The sequence below is a fragment of the Molossus molossus genome, unplaced genomic scaffold (assembly GCF_014108415.1).
Source record: "Molossus molossus isolate mMolMol1 unplaced genomic scaffold, mMolMol1.p scaffold_m16_p_3, whole genome shotgun sequence".
Lineage (NCBI taxonomy): Eukaryota > Metazoa > Chordata > Mammalia > Chiroptera > Molossidae > Molossus > Molossus molossus.
In genome coordinates this window covers 60,855,108-60,875,629 of record NW_023425366.1, presented here as the reverse complement: position 1 = coordinate 60,875,629, position 20,522 = coordinate 60,855,108, and the positions used below count along the sequence as shown (strand labels likewise).

At 37.1% G+C, this 20,522-nt stretch overlaps 1 long non-coding RNA gene across 2 annotated transcripts; it reads right to left on the bottom strand.

Moving 5' to 3' along the window:
- Window positions 1-1,366: 1,366 nt before the first annotated feature.
- Window positions 1,367-19,686, bottom strand: LOC118642214. Of its 2 annotated transcripts, XR_004961680.1 has the most exons (4): window positions 19,243-19,686; window positions 3,659-3,752; window positions 2,644-2,746; window positions 1,367-1,737 (listed from the first exon to the last, which is right to left on the bottom strand). It is a non-coding gene; the product is annotated as an uncharacterized LOC118642214 (long non-coding RNA). The 2 variants fall into 2 exon arrangements; XR_004961679.1 differs by lacking the exon at window positions 1,367-1,737 and having other exon boundaries at window positions 2,190-2,746.
- Between the last annotated feature and the right edge of the window lie 836 nt (window positions 19,687-20,522).

The following is a 20,522-nucleotide window of genomic DNA, read 5'->3' as shown; positions in this document are numbered from 1 at the left end:
TGTTTCTCCCAAGCCCCCTTTGCAAAACAAAACACAACAAAACAAAGTCATAATACATGGAACCCTAGATAACTGAAAGATAAATTGGCAATAATCAGTGTAATATGGAGAAGAGTGGCAGGTAGGACTATTTTTGTTGCATTCATTTCTAATGGTAATTCTAGTAGACTTGTTAACCAGGATAACAAGTTTCTCAGTTCTGTCCCATAGGAAAGTTACTGCTTTATAATTCTTGAACATGGATTCCTTAAAAAATCAAAATCTGGCTTCCCAACTTAGAAGCCTAGAGTCCTAGAACTACAGGGCACTTTGAGAGAGAGAATAGTGCAGGTGACTAGACTAATTTTTACATTAAAAGCAACTGATTCTACTAGGTAGACGAAGGTGAAATATATTTCTTGGAACAATTGTTATGATGTTTCTCTGCTGACATAGTCCTTAAATAAGATATTAAGCCCCTCTTTAAAATGCAGAAATGTGGCTTTGACCAGGTAGTTCAGTTGGTTAGAGCATCGTTCCGATACACCAGGTGTAGGTTCAGATCCTGGTCAGGGCACATACAAGAATCAACCAATGAATGCATGGATGGTGGAACAGCAAATCCATGTTTCTCTATCTCTTTCTCTCTCTTCACCTTTCTCTTTAAAATCAATAAATAAAATTCAAAAATTTTAATGCAGGAATGTGTTAAATTTTAGAATTTGAGGTTTGGGCAACAAATAAAATATTCCTGACTGATCTAGCCAATATATCTAGATACAGGCTTAGATAATAGCATATTCTCAATCTTTTATTTTTAAATTTGAAAGCATTGCTTTTACTCTATAGGAGTTAATGTTGCAATGAAATATGTCTTCTTTGTAGACAGCTATTTAGCTACTTTTTTTCTGGATTACACAGATTGTTGCTTCGGTATAAGTTATAGTTCGGACTGTCAATTCACTTATGATGCTATGCTAAAAATAAATTAAAATATGTTTAATAGAATGTGACAGTAATGACAATATTCTACAGATCTACATATTTTACGAAGAGAGAAAAAGCCACTGGAGAAGTTTATGAATCTCCAAAAATAAAAAAATAAGGATTCTCATCATAGAACCATTACTATTATCTTTCTAATATTCTACTGAAAGTGAGACATTCACCAATTCTCCAAAGGCAATTTTTCTTCATCTCAATTTTTCTTCCTTACAGGACATATAAGTAGAATTAAACTAGTTTATAATGTTTCCATGTTTTTCTTGCAGAATAAACTCATTACAGTTAGTTCATTAAGAGTTATTATAGGATTTAATTGCATATGCATATAAAATATGCTTAAAATACATGAAAATAAACACTTGAAATTGAATAAATATCCTGAAAAAATAGAAATGTGAATGCAGACAATACAAATCCGTAAGGTGGTGTGGATATACATCACTACTATTAATAATATGCACCTCTATAAAGCATGTGAAAATTCTAGATCAACGAAGGGCAAAAGCCCATTCTGGGTTAGACACGTGGAATCACCAACAGATTATAAATGGCAATTTAGTTTATTTAGGCAATATCCTTGGATCAAATATCACATTTATGATAATGAGGGGAAATTTCCAACAATTGGCATGGTGTTCTGTTGGCCTGGGAATTCATCCCCAAGGGAGAACGTGCATTTAAACACGTCTTCACACTTTCAGAATAACATATTTCAAATGTACATGACTGACAGCTGCCAGTTATCAAGCGTTTCTGTGAAATGAAGAACCAAGTTAACAATTTAACAGTAATTAGGCTGATAGACACAACAAATAATCTAGTAAACTTAATCAAATCCCAAAGTCTTAGAGCTGCTAAGGAGCTGATCCTTGCCTTAGTTCCGGCTTCTCAAAAGCTTCTGAAAGGATCCTCTTACATTTTAGATATGATGGCCAGGAAATAGTAAGAAGGAAAACTTGAAACCACTTTTGAGGTCAGGTAAGCATTTTTATACCAACCTATGTTTATCCTCACACACCATCTATGCAAGACTGGCTAATATATTTGTAAGAATGGAACAAAATTGCCAGAATAAAATGGGTCCAATTCAGAAAAATAAATCCAAGCATAACTTTGAAAGGTAATTTTTTGTTTTGAAACAGGTTTCTTTAGTTTGAGTGTAAAAATGAGTGATTAATTGAATTCTAATATTTTTTGTGTTCTTTACTAGGAGAAAATTTGAAGGAAGAAACCTTAAAAAAATATACTTGGGGAAATATTGGATTACAAATATAAATAGGTAATTTTTCTCTGGAAAAACATTAAACCACAGAGACATACAACTTTGAAGATGTGGCTTTTTAACAAAGCCATATGTTTTCTCTCTTTAGATTATTCTAAAAAGCAAAACAAAACAAACTTCATGAAGTGAGATGGGCCAGTTCCTGTCATTCCTGCCAGCTGACACTGAGCCTACTTTAGAAGGCAAAAGTTTCTGTTACGTAAGAAGTTCTGGGTCTAGTGTTCCTTTGATTTATATATTGCTGGATTGGTTTTTGTACTTTTTTACCCCACTTTTTTTCTGTATCTCATTTCACTGAGTAGAATACTTATATACTGCTTGAGGCTACTTAAATACAACAATAGCCAGGCTTCTGTCATTTGATCTGTCATACTCACTTTACTTCGAGTCTTTAGTGGCTTAGCCACAGGACTTCTCGAGGTGGTGGGCTCTTTGAAGGCGGACATTGTACCTTGTTTATTTCTGCTTTCCCAATAACTCCTATGGCACATACAATATAGTGGATGCTCAATAAATGTTTTCTGAATAAATCAAATACATTTAACAAAGCTTATAGAGTAATTCACTTAAGCCTGGGGAAAAGGGACAAGGGACAAGGTCCCATGCTTTAGAGCAGCGTTGGTGCTGTCCACCAGAACATCCTTTGAGGATGGGAAGGTTCTATGCCACATAGTGACTAATATTGTAACCACGGGCCACATGTGGCTACTGAACATTTGATTACAATGGCTTTGTAGATAACAGGTATTGTGATCCCTCCTGCTACTCAGCATTTGAAATGTAGTGCAACTGAAGAATTAAAATTTTAATTTCACTACATTTTTATTATCAAGTTTTAATTGAAAGAGCCACAAGTGACTGATGGCTGGCTACATAGCTTTAGAGGGTCCCGCTTCTACTGTCCTTCAGCCATGCTCATTCCATGTCAGAGGACATGTGTACTATAGTCCATGACCTGCCCTTCGAGACCATGCTTCAGACACCGGGAACTCCAGAATTCCCTTCCTGAACTGCCTGTGCTCACTTCCAGGCCTGTGTGGCCTTCTTCCTGGGTGCTCCCCCCCAGGGCAGACCTTGCTGTAGGTGTACACACCCTGGATCAAAGTGTATTCAGGGGTAGCAGTTTGCTGCAAGAGGTGGCTGGTAGAGGCAGTGTGACCAGGGACTGCCCCTGGACTGTCCTTTACGTCTTCGTGAGGCTCCTTCCTGTGCCAGAGGATGGACCAGGGAGCTGGGGGTGGGACAGGGAAGGCTGCCAAGCTCCCGCAGGTCTTTTAGCATTTCAGTGATTTCATTGCAAAACATAAGCAAGAAATAAAACAGTTCTTAGTACATCATTGGCAATATCATCCACTGACCATCAGTTCACCCGTTCAGTCACCAAATATTTACTGAGTACCTAGAGTGCTCTCCTCATTCCTGTTCTAGGCACGAGATGCAGCAGTGAACAAAATTCGTGGCCTTCACGGGGCTTATAAATAGTCTTCTGAAAAAGACAAAAATTAAATAAGTAAAATAGATGTGTGTGTGTAAGAAAATTAAAGCATCCTGAAAGGGTAGAGAACAATAGAGGTGCTTTTAAAAAATAGTTTGTACAGGGAACACCTTTCTGAAGAAATTACTTTTGCAGAAAGATCTAGATGAAAGGGAGAAGCAATGAAATATCTGGAGAAAGAATTTTCCAAGCAAGAAACAGCCAGTGCAACGGCCCTGTGATGGGGACATCTCTGCCATGTTCCAGAAATAGCAAGGAGGTCAGTCTGCTTGGAGTGCAGTGAAGTTGATTGGCATGAAGGAGGGGAAATAGCTAAAGTTCAGGTCACATAGAATTGTATAGGCTGTACTAAGGACTTAGCATTTATTCTAGGTTTGATGGGAAGTCACTGGAAGGTTGCAATCAGGGTTATGATATTTGCATTTAATAAAAACCTCTCTGGCTTCTTTTTGGAGAATAGATGGTAGGGGTGCAAGAGTGAAAGCAGGGAGACAATTTCAGTGGCTCCTGCAGTAATTCAGGTGGCAAATGCAGGGAATTTGATCTAGGCTGTCAACAGTGATGTCTTCATGGCAATGCATGAGTTTAAAGTGACACAATGAACTTCTTTCAGTCCGGTCGGTATAGCTCGACAGCTGCATGTGTGACCTCATTTGGAAATAATGTCAAAAGTCTACATTTGAGATCTTTGTGACTGTGAGTCCAGGGTCAAAGTATTTTCCCACTTATCCCCCTGTAGATCCTGAAACTGGCTATTTTAGCTTGGAAGCAGTAGTATCTCAATCCATGTGCCATGACAGTTTTGTTGACGTCAGTGGAACCTGGACTCGCTGCTTTAAAACACTCAGTGAACCTCCTTGAAGTACTGCTGTTTCCAGTGCAAAGGCCCTGTGGCTCTTTCTTGGTGGTGACATAAATCTCTTTTCATTTAGTCACAGTTACATGTTCTCCTGCCCTATAGCTTCTTCCTCTGCCCATGGTTCTGGCCAAGGAGGAAGCCAAAGTCATATTTTGTGAAGGAAGGGGAGGAGTAAGCTACTCCTGGCCCATACTTTCCTCTCCAAAGTCAGTCTTATCCAAACAGACACTTGTAGTAGCTAGAAGCAGAAAGACATTTCCCTCAGTTTTTTCAAACTCTCATGAAAGACAAGCAAACTGGTACAAAAAAACCCAAAACAAAACAAAACAAAACGGGGAGGGGAGAGCAGTTTTGTACATACATTTCTATGCCTTTCCTAAAGATTTTGTTATATTAATTTTTTGTATTTTTTGAATCACTCACTGTGATGTGACTTTTTTTCCCTTCCCACTTTCCTCCAAGGACATAATATTATTGCAGGCTTTCCACTAAAAGATAAAATTACTGCTACAAGTAGTTCAAAGTCACAGAGAGATCATATTTCAGATTGAATAGTTTCTGAACAAAGAGGATGCTTTTTAGAGATTCTAGCAAATGTGACTTTTCAAGGGCCAGTGTCAGCAGTCTAGACACTAAAATTACCTAGCCCATCAACGGATGGGAGGGGCCACAGCTCTCCAGGAAGACTTGAACCATGCATAGGGTGGTCTGCTGATAGTTGGAAAGAGCTTACTGGGGTCAAACTTCAGAAACATTAGTTTTCTTTCCTGTCCTATTACTTTGATTCTCAGTGACTTTCATATATAAAATATGTTGTGAAAAAAAAAATGTTCTCTTTAATCTCCTAGTTTTAGTGTTTCAAAGTAATCTCACATTTACTGCAACTGAACATATATAAAAGCATCTTGTGAATTGTAGCGTGCTATGCAAAAGGATGTTGTTAAGATTATTACTGCCTCATTTTTTTCCTGTGAAATCTTAGCAAAGACAATTGTTAATGCAAACCTCATCACATAAAGAAAAAATCAGGACACGATCAGCTGTTAGCTCTATGTCCTTTCAGTGAATGATTTAGGGATTATGAGAGCCAGTTAAACATTCTTTGTACCAACTCTCTCATAACTACACAACAGTTTTGTTGATAGATCTATTTGTGAATAGAAGAAGAATGCTGGGAAGCGACATAATCCAATTTGCATTTGCATGGGCACAGAGAATACATCATAGAAGAAGAAAAAATAAAACAAAAAAACCCCCCAAAAACTGGAGGTAGGAGAACCAGTTAGTAAGTAGTTGCAGTAGGTCAAGAGGGAGAAAATGAACTTCCGGTCAAGATGGCGGCGTAGGGAAACGCAGTATCGCGTTCTCCCACAACCACATCCAAGTTACAACAAAACTACAGAACAACCATCATCCAAAACCGCCTGAAATCAAGCTGAATGGAAGTCCTACAACTACGGAATTAAAAAAAAAAAAAGCAGCTACATCCAGACCGGTAGGAGGGGCGGCGGCAGCGGCACCCGCGTGATGGGCTGGTCCCACATCCAAGTGTGGCGGATAAAAATCAGGAGGCTCCCGCGGCTGGGAAGGTCCTTCCTGAGGACTGAGGGGTCCCCGTCCCACACCAGGTGCCCCGCTCAGGTTTCCAGTGCCAGGAAGAGAAGTCCCCATAACTTCTGGCTGGAAAAACCAGCGGAAACTGAGGCTCAGGGAAGCTGACCTGGCTGGAGCCACAGGCAGCTCCCTAAAGGGCCAGCGCACGAACTTATCGGACTCTCTCCCTCTAAGCTTGGAGGGAAGGCAGCTCAAGGGGCACCAGAGAAATACAGGGAAGAACTGAGCTGTTTGGCACTGGAGCGAGGGCTGGAGAGGGGGCTTCCTCGGGGACAAACCTGCTGTCAGAGGCCTTTGTTCCTTTGGTGAGCCCTTCTCTGGGGCGGCAGACAGTCTCCATATCTGGGACTCCAGCAACCTGGCTCACACTGGTAGCCCCGCCCTGCTGACTCCCTGAGGCCCCACCCCACCCCACCCAACTTTCAGGCCCACCCAAGCTGTTGCCAGTTGCTTAACCACAGGATTGGCCTGTCTTGGATCCTGCTTCAGGTTTTTCCTAAATTCTTTCAAACGAGCAGCATCGGGTCTCAGCGAGCCCTATACCTCTCATTAAGTAATACACAGAAACAAACACAGGGAGGCAGCCAAAATGAGGAGACAAAGAAACAGGTCCCTAATGAAAGAACAGAACAAAACCCCAAGAAAAGAACTAAGCGAAATGGAGATAAGCAACCTAACAGATGCTGAGTTCAAAATACTGCTTATAAGGATGCTCAATGAACTCAGTGGGGGCCTCAAGAGCATAAAAAAGGACCAGTCAGAAATAATCACTGCACAGTTAGAAACGAAGGAGGCTTTAACTGAAATAAAGAATAATTTACATAGCTTCAATAATAGAGTACGTAAATCCAAGGAGCAAACCATCGATTTGGAATATAAGGAAGCAAAAAACGCCCAATCAGAACAGCAAAAAGAAAAAAGAATCCAAAAAAATGAGGATAGTGTAAGGAGCCTCTGGGACAACTTCAAGCGTGCCAACATTCGCATCTCGGGGGTGCCAGAAGGAGAAGAGAGAGAACAAGAAATCGAAAACCTGTTTGAAACAATAATGGCAGAAAACTTTCCTAACTTGGTGAAGGAAACAGACATACAAGTTCAGGAAGTATAGAGAGTCCCAAACAAGATGAACCCCAAGAGGCCCACACCAAGACACATCATCATCAAAATGCAAAAGGTTCAAGACAAAGAGAGAATCTTAAAAGCAGCAAGAGGAAGGCAGCTAGTTACCTACAAGGGAGTTCCCATTAGGCTGTCAGCTGATTTCTCAAAAGAAACTTTGCAGGCCAGAGGGGAGTGGCAAGAAATATTCAGAGTGATGAAAACCAAGAACCTACAACCAGAATTACTCTATCCTGCAAAGCTGTCATTTAGAATCGATGGACATATAAAAACTTTTCCAGACAAGAAAAAGTTAAAGGAGTTCATCACTACCAAACCGTTATTATATGAAATGATGAAGGGTCTTTTTAAAGAAAAAGATAAAATGTATGAACAAACAAAATGGCAATGAATACATATCTATCAACAATGGAATCTACAAACAAAATGAACAGGAAGAACAGGAACATTCTCATAGATACAGAGAACATTTTGTTTGTTGCCAGTTGGGAAGGGGGTTGGGGGAATGGGTGAAAAAGGTGAAGGGATTAAGAAGCACAAATTCATTGCTAGACTGACAAACCTCAAAGGGAAAGGGGTTGGGGGGGTGGGAAGAGATAAACCAAAGAACTTATATGCATAACCAATGGACACGGACAATAGTTTGGGAAAAGGTGGGAGGGGGGCAGGCGTGGGGAGGAGGGGGTCAATGGGGGAAAAATGTGGAACATCTGTAATACATTTTACATCCAACAATAAAGATGTGGAAAAAAAAAAAAGAGGGAGAAAATGGTGGGCCTGATGAAATGGATAGATATTGGGATGCAGAGAAACGGAGGTATTGAAAACATATATTGACAATAGAATTCACAGTTCTTGTGATAGATAGGGTGAGGGGATAAAAGGAGAGCTTTCTGAACATAATTGCATTAATGGTGGCACTACGTCCTAAGAACAGAGGAAGAGTTACCGAGGAGAGGAAAAGAAGAGAAGAAGTTACATTTTGGACATATTGGGTTTGAGATGTCTGAGGGACACATGAGCGGAGTCTAGTAAGCCATTGATATATGAGTCTGTCATATAAGACAAACAGATCTTGAGTGAGAATATAAATTTGGGAATTAGCATATTGATGGTAAGTGGAGAAGATTACATTATTAAATTGCATGGAGCAGGGGAGGATGTCTTATCTTGCGAACTGGCTAAAATAATGCACCAGATTTTTTGTATGTTTCTGTGTTGATCATTCTGAAGAGTGAATGTGTTGCTTTGCTCAGATTAAAAAAAAAAAATGAATTAGTTGAGAACTGCCAGTATAAAATGAGAAGAGAAGAGGGCCTGGGACCAAACACGGAAGCACCCACATGTGTTTTAAAAAATGTCTTAAAGGAGTATTTTGAAGGAGTGGCTAAATAGGTGAGAGGAAATCTTGAATCATATAAATCAAGGGATAAGAATGTTTCAAAGATACGGGTGTAGCTCGTGATGTCAAATATTGCCAAAAGCTCAAGTAAAAGGAGGATGGAAAGGGCCCATTGCATTCATCTTTAAGGTAGTCTTTGTGACTTTGTCAAGAGTGCTTTAATATGAACTGTTGAGAATAGAAATATTTATGCTGAGGAGTAAATAGGTGAGAAAGGGGAACTCAAACTTTAATTATTTTAAAATATGTTTTATTTTTAAATAAGTTTTATTGATTTTTTAGAAAGAGAGGAAGGGAGAGAGAAATAGAAACATCCATGTGAGAGAGAAACATTGATCAGCTGCCTCCTGCACGCTCCCCACCAGGGATCAAGCCTGAAACCCAGATATGTGCCCTGACCAGGAATTGAACTGGGACCTCTCAATCCATGGGATGATGCTCAATTCACTGAGCCACATCAGCCAGGTGGAACCCTCAAACTTTAAAATAAGAAGAGCCTAGAGCTTAGCTAATTCCAAGGTTAATACGTGGGATTCATTTTGTAGTTTTGAAAATAAGTATAACAATTTTCAACCTCTCTTGTACTCATTTTCCTTTCATATGTCTTGGAAATTCTACTTATTTTCTCATTATTTAGTGACATTCTGTTTCTTCTTAAAAGAAAAGTCAGAGAAAAAATCAGCAAAAAAAACCTTGTCCTTGGGACTACTTAAAAACAAAAAGCAGTAGAATTTACGTTGGGTCCTGAAACACAAACTTACAGATGTATATTTTCTTTCCTCCCTCCCTCCCTCCCTCCCTCCCTCCCTTTTTTAATCCTTACCCCAGGAGAGGAAGGTAGGGAGAAAGAGAGAGAGAAACATTAATTGGTTGCTTTTCGTACATGCCCTGACCAGGGATTGAGCCTGAAACTTTTCAGTGCACAGGATGATGCTCAACCAACTGAGTCACTCCAGCTGGGTCAGATGTATATTTTCATAGATACAAGTTAGCATCCAAATAACTGAATTGAATTTAATTATATTGAGGGAATCATCTGGCTGGACAGTGGCAAGAAAATCTGTAACTTCAAGAGAGTATTGGGCTTCCAGTCAAGTATCTAGGTTATGCCTAAATCACACCCAAACTAGTAATTTTGATTACCAACCAAATGGTTTAGGGAAAGCATGTTGGTAAACCAAAGAATGATCATTTAAAGTTTTATTGTTCAAAAGATGCTTTGGCATTATAGAGGCAAAAACATTGTTAAAGATAGCTTTTTATTTATTTTTTCATGCCCTGACTGGGAATCGAACCGGTGACTTCTTGGTTCTTGGGTCAACACTCAACCACTGAGCCAAATTGGCTGGGCAAAGATAGCTTTTTAAAAGATAGAACTATTCATTAAAAGAGATGAAGATTATGCTAAAAATGTTGTTTGCTTTTCTTGATAACACAAGGCTTTGAAAGAACACCTTTCCTATGAAGCCTATTATGGCAGAATTTAAAATTCTTCTCTCACTTCCTCCACATATTACCATCATAGTTCATGAAACACTTTGGTGTGCTTGCTCTTTTATATGCTTATTTCTTGCTACTACATTTTAAGACTCTTGGGAGGAGGGACTGTATCATATTCATCTTTATATTCCCAATCACTTGCACAATAATTGGGACTTAAAAATTTGTTGAATGAATACATGACTTTTTACTATTTGCCCAAATATACCTATCAGTTTCATTTTGAATTTCCGCTTAACGCAATAGGAATTAGAATTTTCTTATTGTCTTATAGCTAGAGATAACTTTTTCCCACAATGCATTCAAAACATTATTAATGAGACAATGGCAAAGAAAATGTCATAATACATTTGAAATTCAAAAAAACAAATAAATAGCAGTTAAATAACAGATATTAAATGTATTTTTGTCAATGAAAAACCATAATGATTTTCCTAAAATTTGAAACATTGATGAGTGAGATTGTTATGGCATTAGAATTTTTTAAGCTAAAAAGGAAACTGATACAGATTAATATCTATGTTCATTAAAAGGAAGAACTGTGAATTGGTAGAATCAGTTCTACTGACAGAAGCCTCCATAACTTTAAAGTTTGTTACAAGAGTGATTGGGATGCATATGGCTGAGGAAGAGAATAAGGACAGTTTTCTTTGATTGCGGTAGGTACACTTTTTATGGTTTCCTACCTCCTTGGGGGTCACAAGTGAACCCTCTCAGGAAGGACTTTCTACTATGCTAAAACAAAACATAATTCAACAACAACAAAAGGACACATATTCATCATTGGATAAATTCATTGAACTGGATCTTTATTTATTTGTCCAACTCTATCTTCAGTTATAATGAAAGGGGCAATGAGAATTTTCAAAGTGATTCAGATTGAATTATAATTAGCAAATCATAGCATTGACATGAAAAGATGAAACCTCATTTCTACATTCCAAGAACTTTTAATATGGCAAGATGTACTTGGTTAATGTAAAAAAAAAAATGCACTCAAAAATTCTTGTGGATAATATGCACACAAAAATTTTTGTGGGAATTTAAAATATGAAATGATGGGTCTGACATGATTATGTAGGATCACCAAATTATACATCTCTGCTATACTTAAGAGATTTTACTAAAATGTGTCAAGGAATAACAGTGGTCATTTTTTTATTTATTATGTATCATATTTATCTGAATGCCAGACCCTGATATCACTCCTCTAGTGATAAGAAGCAAAGAGGCAATTTTAAAGTTATAAAATGGGTGATTTATTTATTTTTTTCTATAGAAAACCAAGTAAACATACATCTGCTTATTGAAATTCTGAGTGAACTTTTCCATCCATAACATCTGCCAGGAAATCTTACAAGAATAAGTGTGCTTATGGAATTTCTTACCCTTGTTCTTGGATGATATATTGTGATTTCAATAATATTTGCAGCTACTGTATGAACAACTTTTCCTGCAGAATTCTTAAGTCAGAATCTGAGAGAATGACAAGGTTCTTTTCCTCCTGATCATCTAAGCACATCAAAATTAAGTTGCTGTAATTAATTTTCCATCCTTAGAATAAACATGCTTAGAAAAAAGCTACCTCAAGGGGATGGCTTTGGCATGCATCTCAATTTTCACAGCAGAATGAGTCGACTCTCTTCCTAATTCTCCCCACCCCCAACAGAGAAAACAAGAGATCGTATTGAAAGTTATTTTAAAAATTGAAGATCTTTATCTCATTTATTCTTTCATATTCATATACCTAGCCTTGACCTCCAGACTCAAAGCCCAACTTCCTGCTCCATATCTCCACTGAAAGATTAATAGGCATTTCAAACTTAACATGTCCAAAACCTATGCTTGGTTTCTGCCTCTTCCAGCAACTTTCTTTTCCACAGTCATCTCCCTTGTATGCAGGTTGTTACTAGCACCACCATTGACCCACCAACCCAGGCCAAATATCTAGGAATCATTCTTTGCCTCATACTCTCTTTATACGCAAGTAATCCTTCAGAAGTCTTACTGGAGTTATTTTTGAAACATATGCTGAATGTGTCCACCCATCGGCCTCTCCACAGCTACCACTTCAATCAAAACCACCCTCATCTTTCACCTGAGTGATGATCAAGACCTCCTAACTGATCTTCCTGCTTCCACCCTATGGTCTATTCTCCATTCAGCAAACAATCTTTCAAAAATATAAATCAGCGTGTACATTCACTAAATAAAGGCCTCCAATGGCTTCCCACTGCTATCTCCTTCCACTGCCCGCAACCTTGCCTGTCTCCCAGACCGCGGTGCGTTCTATTCTTCCCCTCACTCACTGTGTCCCAACCCTAGTCCAACCAGAGGGTCTGCTGTGGAACGTGCCAAGCTCATACCTCCTTAAAGTGGTTGCATCTTCTCTAATGCCCTAGATCTTCAGGTTTGACTGTGGGGTTGTGTGTGTGTGTGTGTGGGGGGGGGTTGTCATTTGGTAGTGAAATCAAATGTTACCTCTTCAGATGTCTTCCATGACCACCTAATCTATACTTAACTTGGAAAGTTTCTACCCATTACCTTGTTGTTTTTCTTTTTTCTTAGCTCTTATCACAATCTGATATTTTCTTTTTTAGATTTTTTTGTTTAATTCTCCCAACTAGAAAATATCTTCCATGAAAATCGGCATTTGGTCTTCCATGTTAACCACAGTATCCATAGCAGCTGAAATAGTGTTGGCCCATTGTAAACACTTGCTAATATTTGTAGAATGAATAAATAAATAAATTCAGTCCCAGAAGTTTTAAATAAATTTATTTAAAATTTAGCAATTAATAAGACTATACTGAAAGGTTGTGTCTTTGTGGAATAATCATTAATATTTCAACTGCAAAGGGCCTAAGGAATTCAGGTGACAGTATGTCAGTAATCAAAATATGTTGTACCAGGCCTGGGAAATAGTTTTTGAAGCATAACACCCAAAATCAAACCTTTTGAGGTTGTTTATTGAGATACATTCTTTAAAATAAAAAAGTCTGCCCAGCTGGTGTGGCTCAGTGGTTGAACGTCGCCCCATGCACCAAGAGGTCACCAGTTTGACTCCCGGTCAGGGCACATGCCCAGGTTGTGGGGCCTGATCCCCAGTGGGGGCATGCAGGAGGCAGCCAATTGATGTTTTCTCTCTCATCAATGTTTCTATTTTTCTCTCCCTCTTCCTTCCTCTCTCTCTAAAATCAATATTAAAAAAAAGAAATTAAAAAAATAAAATTAAAAAGTCTGGAGTTGGGGTAAAAGAAGCTGACAAGGGATCACATGTATAGAATGAATGGAGTGAGAACTGGTCAAAGTTCTGATAGTGACTGATAACCAGGGAAGTGGAAATTCACCAGGTCAGAAGAGCAGCCTTTAAGAGCATCTTTACCTAGGCTGACCTGAAAGAAATTGAGTTGAGATTACAATGAGGATTTAGAGGAGGGTTAAGAATTATTCTTATATAATAATGCCTTGTAAACATAGTATTTTTAAAAATACTTTTTAAAAGGCTCTCTCTCTCTCTTTGTCATGATGGGTAACTGTTACAGAAGCAGAGTAGATAATACTCATAGAGAGTATAAAAACAAAGCCTCCAAAAGCAATGCACACAGTGTATACAATTTGCAAAAGGAAAGGGGAGATCCTGACAAGGTCCAGAAAAGGTTATAAAACAGTAAATGGTAACCTTGACTCATAAGAGTTGATACCAAATTTAGAGTTAAAGACACACTCAATTGATCCTAATCATCATGGCAACATGGCAAACATTAACCCAGAGATGCTTCTCCTCATCACCCAGCAAACAGAATGTAATGTGTAAATTTGGAATAGAAACTCATTTCGCGTTCACACAACATAATTATGAGGTAAATTTTCTGGAAAAACAATGAATGTAATAGATTCCAAAGTCAAGTGGAAGTGATTTTTAAATTATTTGCTATTTTAGGTTATTCAAAATAACCAAATGTTGATTTTATAGCTATATCATCACATATTTGAAATGAATGAAAGAATAAATGAGTTTATATACAGTGAAACATTAGACTGGAGTAGTAATTGGCTGCAAATAGAAAGGTGGGGCAGTTTGATATATAAGCTCTCATCACTAGTATAACTTTATGCCTGAAAATTTATAAATGTTATACAGATAACATATACATATATAAAATCAAATGAATTTCAGGCTACAATGCACCTGATAGGTTATCTAGTCCATTCTTTCATCATTATGGGCTTAAATAGTCAGTTTTACCATTAAACATGTATTCAAACATATGATTAAAATTATTGTGTGAAGTGTAACTGAGGAAGCTTAACTTACAGGGTTCCTAGGTTTTGCTCAAGGTCACAGTATTGGTTTAGGGTGGAACTGGCCTGGCTCTTCATTCCTATGGTAAAAAGTCTCCTAAGAAAAGCATATTACCAAATCCATGATTAGACCTTTCAAACCAATTAAGAATTATTTCTCTATCAGGCAATTATTTTATTATTTATATATATTTTTTCATTGTCTTTTAAAGCACCTGTTTGGAAATAAAGCAAGAAATTTAGGCCATTTTCCCCAACACTATACTTACAATAATTTAATAAAAACTCTAATAGTAGAGGGGAGTATTCTCAAGTTCCAGACCTGTCTTTATTTTCTGGTCCACATAATTATGGAAAAACTGGTATACTTAACAAAATTATGTTGTAAGTTCAGCATCTTCAAATTAAAGAAACATATTGTAATAATGCTACAAGAATTTGTCACTTTTTCACAGATTTTTTTTGAACCAAAATTTGTCTTTATATCTTTTTAGAACTTTGGAACTCAGAAGCAACTGTTGACACCTGATTTCCCTTTGGCAGATGACCAGATAAAAACAGCATTAACAAACGTGGGGGAAATGACAAATGTGTCAGATGATTGAATATTGAATATAGTTGAAGGTTGACAGAAATGATCTTTCCCTCTTAGTTTGCAAAATAAGTTAAAAGTACTTTTTTGCCTTTGCAAAAATCTTTACAAATAATAGCATTAAAATATAGTGGTCTTTATATATGTTCTGTAAAAGCACTATATGTATTATACACCTGATAGTCATACAACAGTTTTGATCAGAATACGTTTATTATTAACTGGGGGATATGTAAGTCCAACATTTGGGGAAAAACAAAATAATGATAATCAGATGATGAGTTTCTTCAACGAGGTTGAGCAATCATAATAAAACCTGAGACTGTTTCAGGTATAGGCTCATCACCAGTCCTCCTTGCCCTTACTTGTCACCAAGGGAGCTTGTCAATAGAGGGGGACAGATGAGCATGAACCCAGCATCATGCCGACAGAAAAAGCATACAGGCTTTTGCTTCTGCATTCATTTTTTCTTCTTTTCTTTAATGAGGATATCATTAAAGCTGTCTCTAATTTCAGAAACAATAAACAGCCAATGCAGATAATTCAGAAACACAGAAAAACCAAAAGGAAAAAGGAAAATTTAAAAAACAAAAATCATCACCATGCTGACTGCTCAAATATAATCACTGTTAAGATCTTGGTATATCATTAAGTCATAACATATATTCTGTTTGTACTTTTCTTATCAGTTTTGTTAAAACCAATTTCTCATTTCAATACATATTCTACAACATTACTTAAATAGCTACATACACTATTCCATTATATAGGTAGACTCTAACTTACTTAACATAATTAGAGATCTAGACTCTTATCTTCCATTTTCTATTATTATTAATAATATCAGCATTAATTTTTGTTCCTTGGTTTTCCTTAAATTTTTAAAATAAGAATACCAAGTAAAGGAAGAATAAGGAAGAAGCATCTATTCTATTTTTATGAATAAATATCTTCATTCAAATAAAGAGTTATAGAAATTATTAAAAGTATTTTTTGTCAGTTCAGTGCAGCTTGATATAACATTGAATTAGTCATTAAATTAGCTCTAGTCTGCTAAAAGAAAGTGTTACATATTTGTTTTAGATCCTGAGTACTGTTCTACTCTGTAATCATAACACTAGGAAAAAAAATGGCACATTTATTTTTGCAAAAGTTTTTATTGTCAAAGATAGCTGTAAAGTTTACACAAGAATCTTTCTTAGCAGCCTATTAAATACAGAGGCATTGAGGTTGGGCTTAAAATAAAATAAAATTGGCAAAAAATTATATATTCTTATAATTTCCTAATAATAAAGGTAGTTAAATGAGAGCCATATTTTGGTGCCAGTTTTGTATCAGAGTATATAATTTTACATACAATTTTGAAATGCTCAGTAAAAAGGAAGCATTTAGAAGATTTTGACAGGAAGAGGAATGGAGACTGCTCAGCTATGACAGCGGCTGTTAACGGTGCCTAAACACAATGATGCGGTAGAGCTCTATTCAAATGTGGATTTAGGGGAAAAGTTTTAAACCCACAGAAATACATATTCCAAACTACAGTGACAACACAGGCGGACTGATCTAAACCATGAAGTAATTGAATTTGTTAGCAAACAAGATTCTTTCTAATGAGTTTATTGTATGTAAAACTACATCCTGTACTCTTTTTATCCTAAAAAAACAAACAAAAAAAAACCCACAACCAAGACACCTCACTTTACTACCCAGTCTTTATGGACACTAAACTATAAGAACTGAACACGTACACAAATTATCTGAAATTTTGTAAACCTTTCTTTAGTACCTTGATAAGTTCAACTGTAGTCAATTATCTTTAAAAACTAGAACATTATGAGTAGAGGTGTCCTCATATTAGAGTTATGAAACAGGTTAATAATTTCATTTTAGATGCTATTGCTCTTCTGGGCAGGTATATTTCATAGCAAATAATGTAAAATCAAGAAACACATCCAAACCAAAACACATTTTGTTACTATCTTTTAAGAAAGGAAATATTATTTATTTTCCCTGGAATTAATTTCTTGACTCACAGCTGTAGTAACTTCTATTTTTCTTTCCCCAAGCCTAATACAAATTCCACACATGTTATGGATCAGAACATAAGCCTTTTGAAAAATCTATATAAACCAGCTGTTTACAAGTTTCCTTTTTTGTTTTATTGGTTAGATGCAAATGAGTTTTTACATAGACCGGGAATACAGAGAGAATTCTCTATAGCCATTTTCAGCACACTGTGTGGTACAATATTGTAAGAAATGTACATATTGTTTTCAAGATCAGAATCTTTAGAACAGATGCACATTACGATAATCAGATAATAAATACCCAAACAAAGCTGTACATTATCACATCTTTGAACACTTTTTCCACTATACAGGTCATAAAAATGCATTGTGGATTTTGAGATTAACATGACCAGTGGATAATTATGTCAGCTGCATTATAATACTGGAAATGTGAAAAAAAAAAAATTCTTGTTGCGTTTACTCTCAATTTGAAGATACAATGCTAGCATCAATTTTAAAAATGCTATATTTTTTGTTACCAGAGTGCATCTTCACAAGCAGCCACTACTTAAGACACTAAAATGCCAGATTGGCATATATATGCATGTATATCATGCCACAAGTTAAACTCATACTTACTGTTTTCACAAAGGAGTTTTAAATTATGGTGGAAGTTTCTTAGATTATATGTATGGTGACTCCCCCACCCCCGCCAGTCTGTCCCAGTCTTCATGTTCTCTAATCATATGAATAGAATTACATGTGATACACAGTAAAATATTAGTTATAAAATCTGAGACAATTCTTACGTCTTGATAATCCTGTAGTTCAACACAAAACTAATACATTCTTCTCTCTCTGGTCCCTGAAAACCACAGAACTCTATTAGCCCTCTCAGTACATCAGTGTGCTGAAGGTGGCTATAGAGAATTATCTCTGTATTCCCAGGTCTATATGAAAACCCATTTGCAGGAAGCAAGATGTGTCATTTTTAAGAAGTATTCCAAAATTATAATTGATTTAATTAGAAAGATTCTGTATGAAATGCAGTAAGAAACTTAATTTCTACTTTTAGATTCTCATTAAGCCAAAGATTATGTAGTTTGAAAATGAATAAATGAGTCAATGACCATAGTAGCCATGTAGTTTATAACTGATGACCTGGAGTCACATAACCTGAATGTAAATTCTAGGTAGAGAACAGGGGAACAGGGAGTTATTGATATTGATTGTGCTCTACTCTGTCCTAGTTGTTTGCAAATCTTATCTCAGTTCATCCTCACATCTGTATAAGGCAGATATTACGTGTTTCATTTAACAAATGTGCAAACAGTGTCTCAGTGGTTTGATACAACTTGCTCCTCAGTGACAAGTGCTAGGATGGGCACCTGAATTTGAATTTGCAGGTGACATTCATCCTTGGTCCATTACTACGTACATTTTCTGGCTCCGTCACTTAGCATTGAACTTTTTTGCACATTAGTTTCCTCATGTGTGAAGTGGGATAAGAATGCTGTATTACCAATCTCCCAAGATGTTTTAAGAGTCAAATGCAATGTGAAACAACTTTTAAAACTATGTGGAGCTTTATGAACGTAAGAATTAACAAAATAAAAATCTAGGTTTTATTAGCCATAAAAGACATAACCCATATTCCACCACAGTTCCTTCTCTTTCCTCTCTTTCCATTTGTTCTTTTAATGTATCTTCTCTGATTCACCTTTCTTCCACAATGAAAATCTTTCTTTCTGGCAGTTTAAAGTTGCCCTGATAGGAGTACTGAGCTTATACCATAGAAGGTACCCTCCTTCTCTCCTCCTGTTCAGTCTTCAAATCACTGTGATAGGGCTTTCCCCCTCCACGCCACTGAAACCACCAGTTGCTTCACAAGCACATCTGATGCCTTTGTCCTAACTAGGAAATATGTATCCCCTCCTCTTGGGGATGATTTAATGAGCCACATGTAGGCTGGCATCCATGTTAAGTCCACTACTGTACAACTATATCTTGAATTAAAAAAAGTGTAACCTTTTAATACTGCTGTTTCCTGAATGCATCCTGAGGTTGACAACTGTGCTTACCTCTGTGCGTCGTTTTCCCGAGTGGTCCATGGAGCTCGTGGCTTCTGCTCTCACCTTGTGCTGCTGACAGAAACTATCCCCATCTGGCTTTTGTGGCCACAAATCCTCTGGATTGTTCTCATCAAGGTGAGCAAAACTTCCTCCAGAAGGATTACAGCCATGCCAACCCATTTTGGACCTCTGACCTCCAGAGCTATAAAATAATAAATTTGTATTATTTAAGCCACTAAATATGTAGTGATTTTTAACAGCAACAACACAAAAGTAATACATTTGGAAAACATTAACAGTATACTCTCCTTCTTGGATATTCATTATGTATATTATAGGCCCTAAGAAATCCCGGTAGGTAAAACTGGTTACATTTGCTTAATGAGAGCTTTCCAAACTAGTGAACACTTTTTGGGGACTGTCTAAAACTAATTCTGCTATCTGTACCCTAGTTACTTTTATGGAAATCTCTCCTGCCCTGTCTCACAGCATATGGTTTGAAAGCGGCTTATCTATTCTTAACTCTAACCTATTCTAGAAATAGGCATGTGGTTTATGTCAGTTAATAAATTCACCCCCAGCCACAGTCACTGCTCAAGGATAAACATATGGCCCACTTCTAGTGAGTGGAAATCAGGCCAAGAACCTTTCTAGTATTTACTGGGAAGAGACCCTTTCTTTTTACATTTGTCTTTAAGACTAGGAGAAAGAGGTTGAAACTGCTGGAACCACCTGGCTCATGAAAGAAGCCAATAAGAAAGCCAATAAGAACCAGGAGGTGTATTAATTTTCTGTTGCTGTTATAACAAATTACCAGAAATTCAGTGGCTTAAAACAGCACAAATCTGTTTGACAGTTCTCAGTTCTGGAAGTCAGATATATGGTGCAGATCACTGGACTAAAATCAGACAGTCAGCAGGGCTATGTCTCTTTCTGAAAGCTCTAGGAATCCATCTTCTTTCATATGTGTTGTTAGAATTCCGTTCCTTTGGTTGTGGAACAAGGTCCTCATTTTTTTTTTGGGCTGTTCAGTAGAGGGTTGTTCTCAACTTCCAGAGGCCACTATAATCCTTGGCATGTGGCCCCCTTTTTCCATATTCAAAGGTAACAACAGCAGGCTAAGCCCTTTTTATATCACCTTTCTCCTCTTCCACTTTTAAGGATTGTGTGATTAAATTGGGCCCAGGATAATCTTCTCCATCTCAAATGTTAATCACATCTGCAAAGTCCTTTTTGTCTTATTCGAAGTTTATAGTGACTAGGGCATGGACATCTTTGGGTGTCCATTA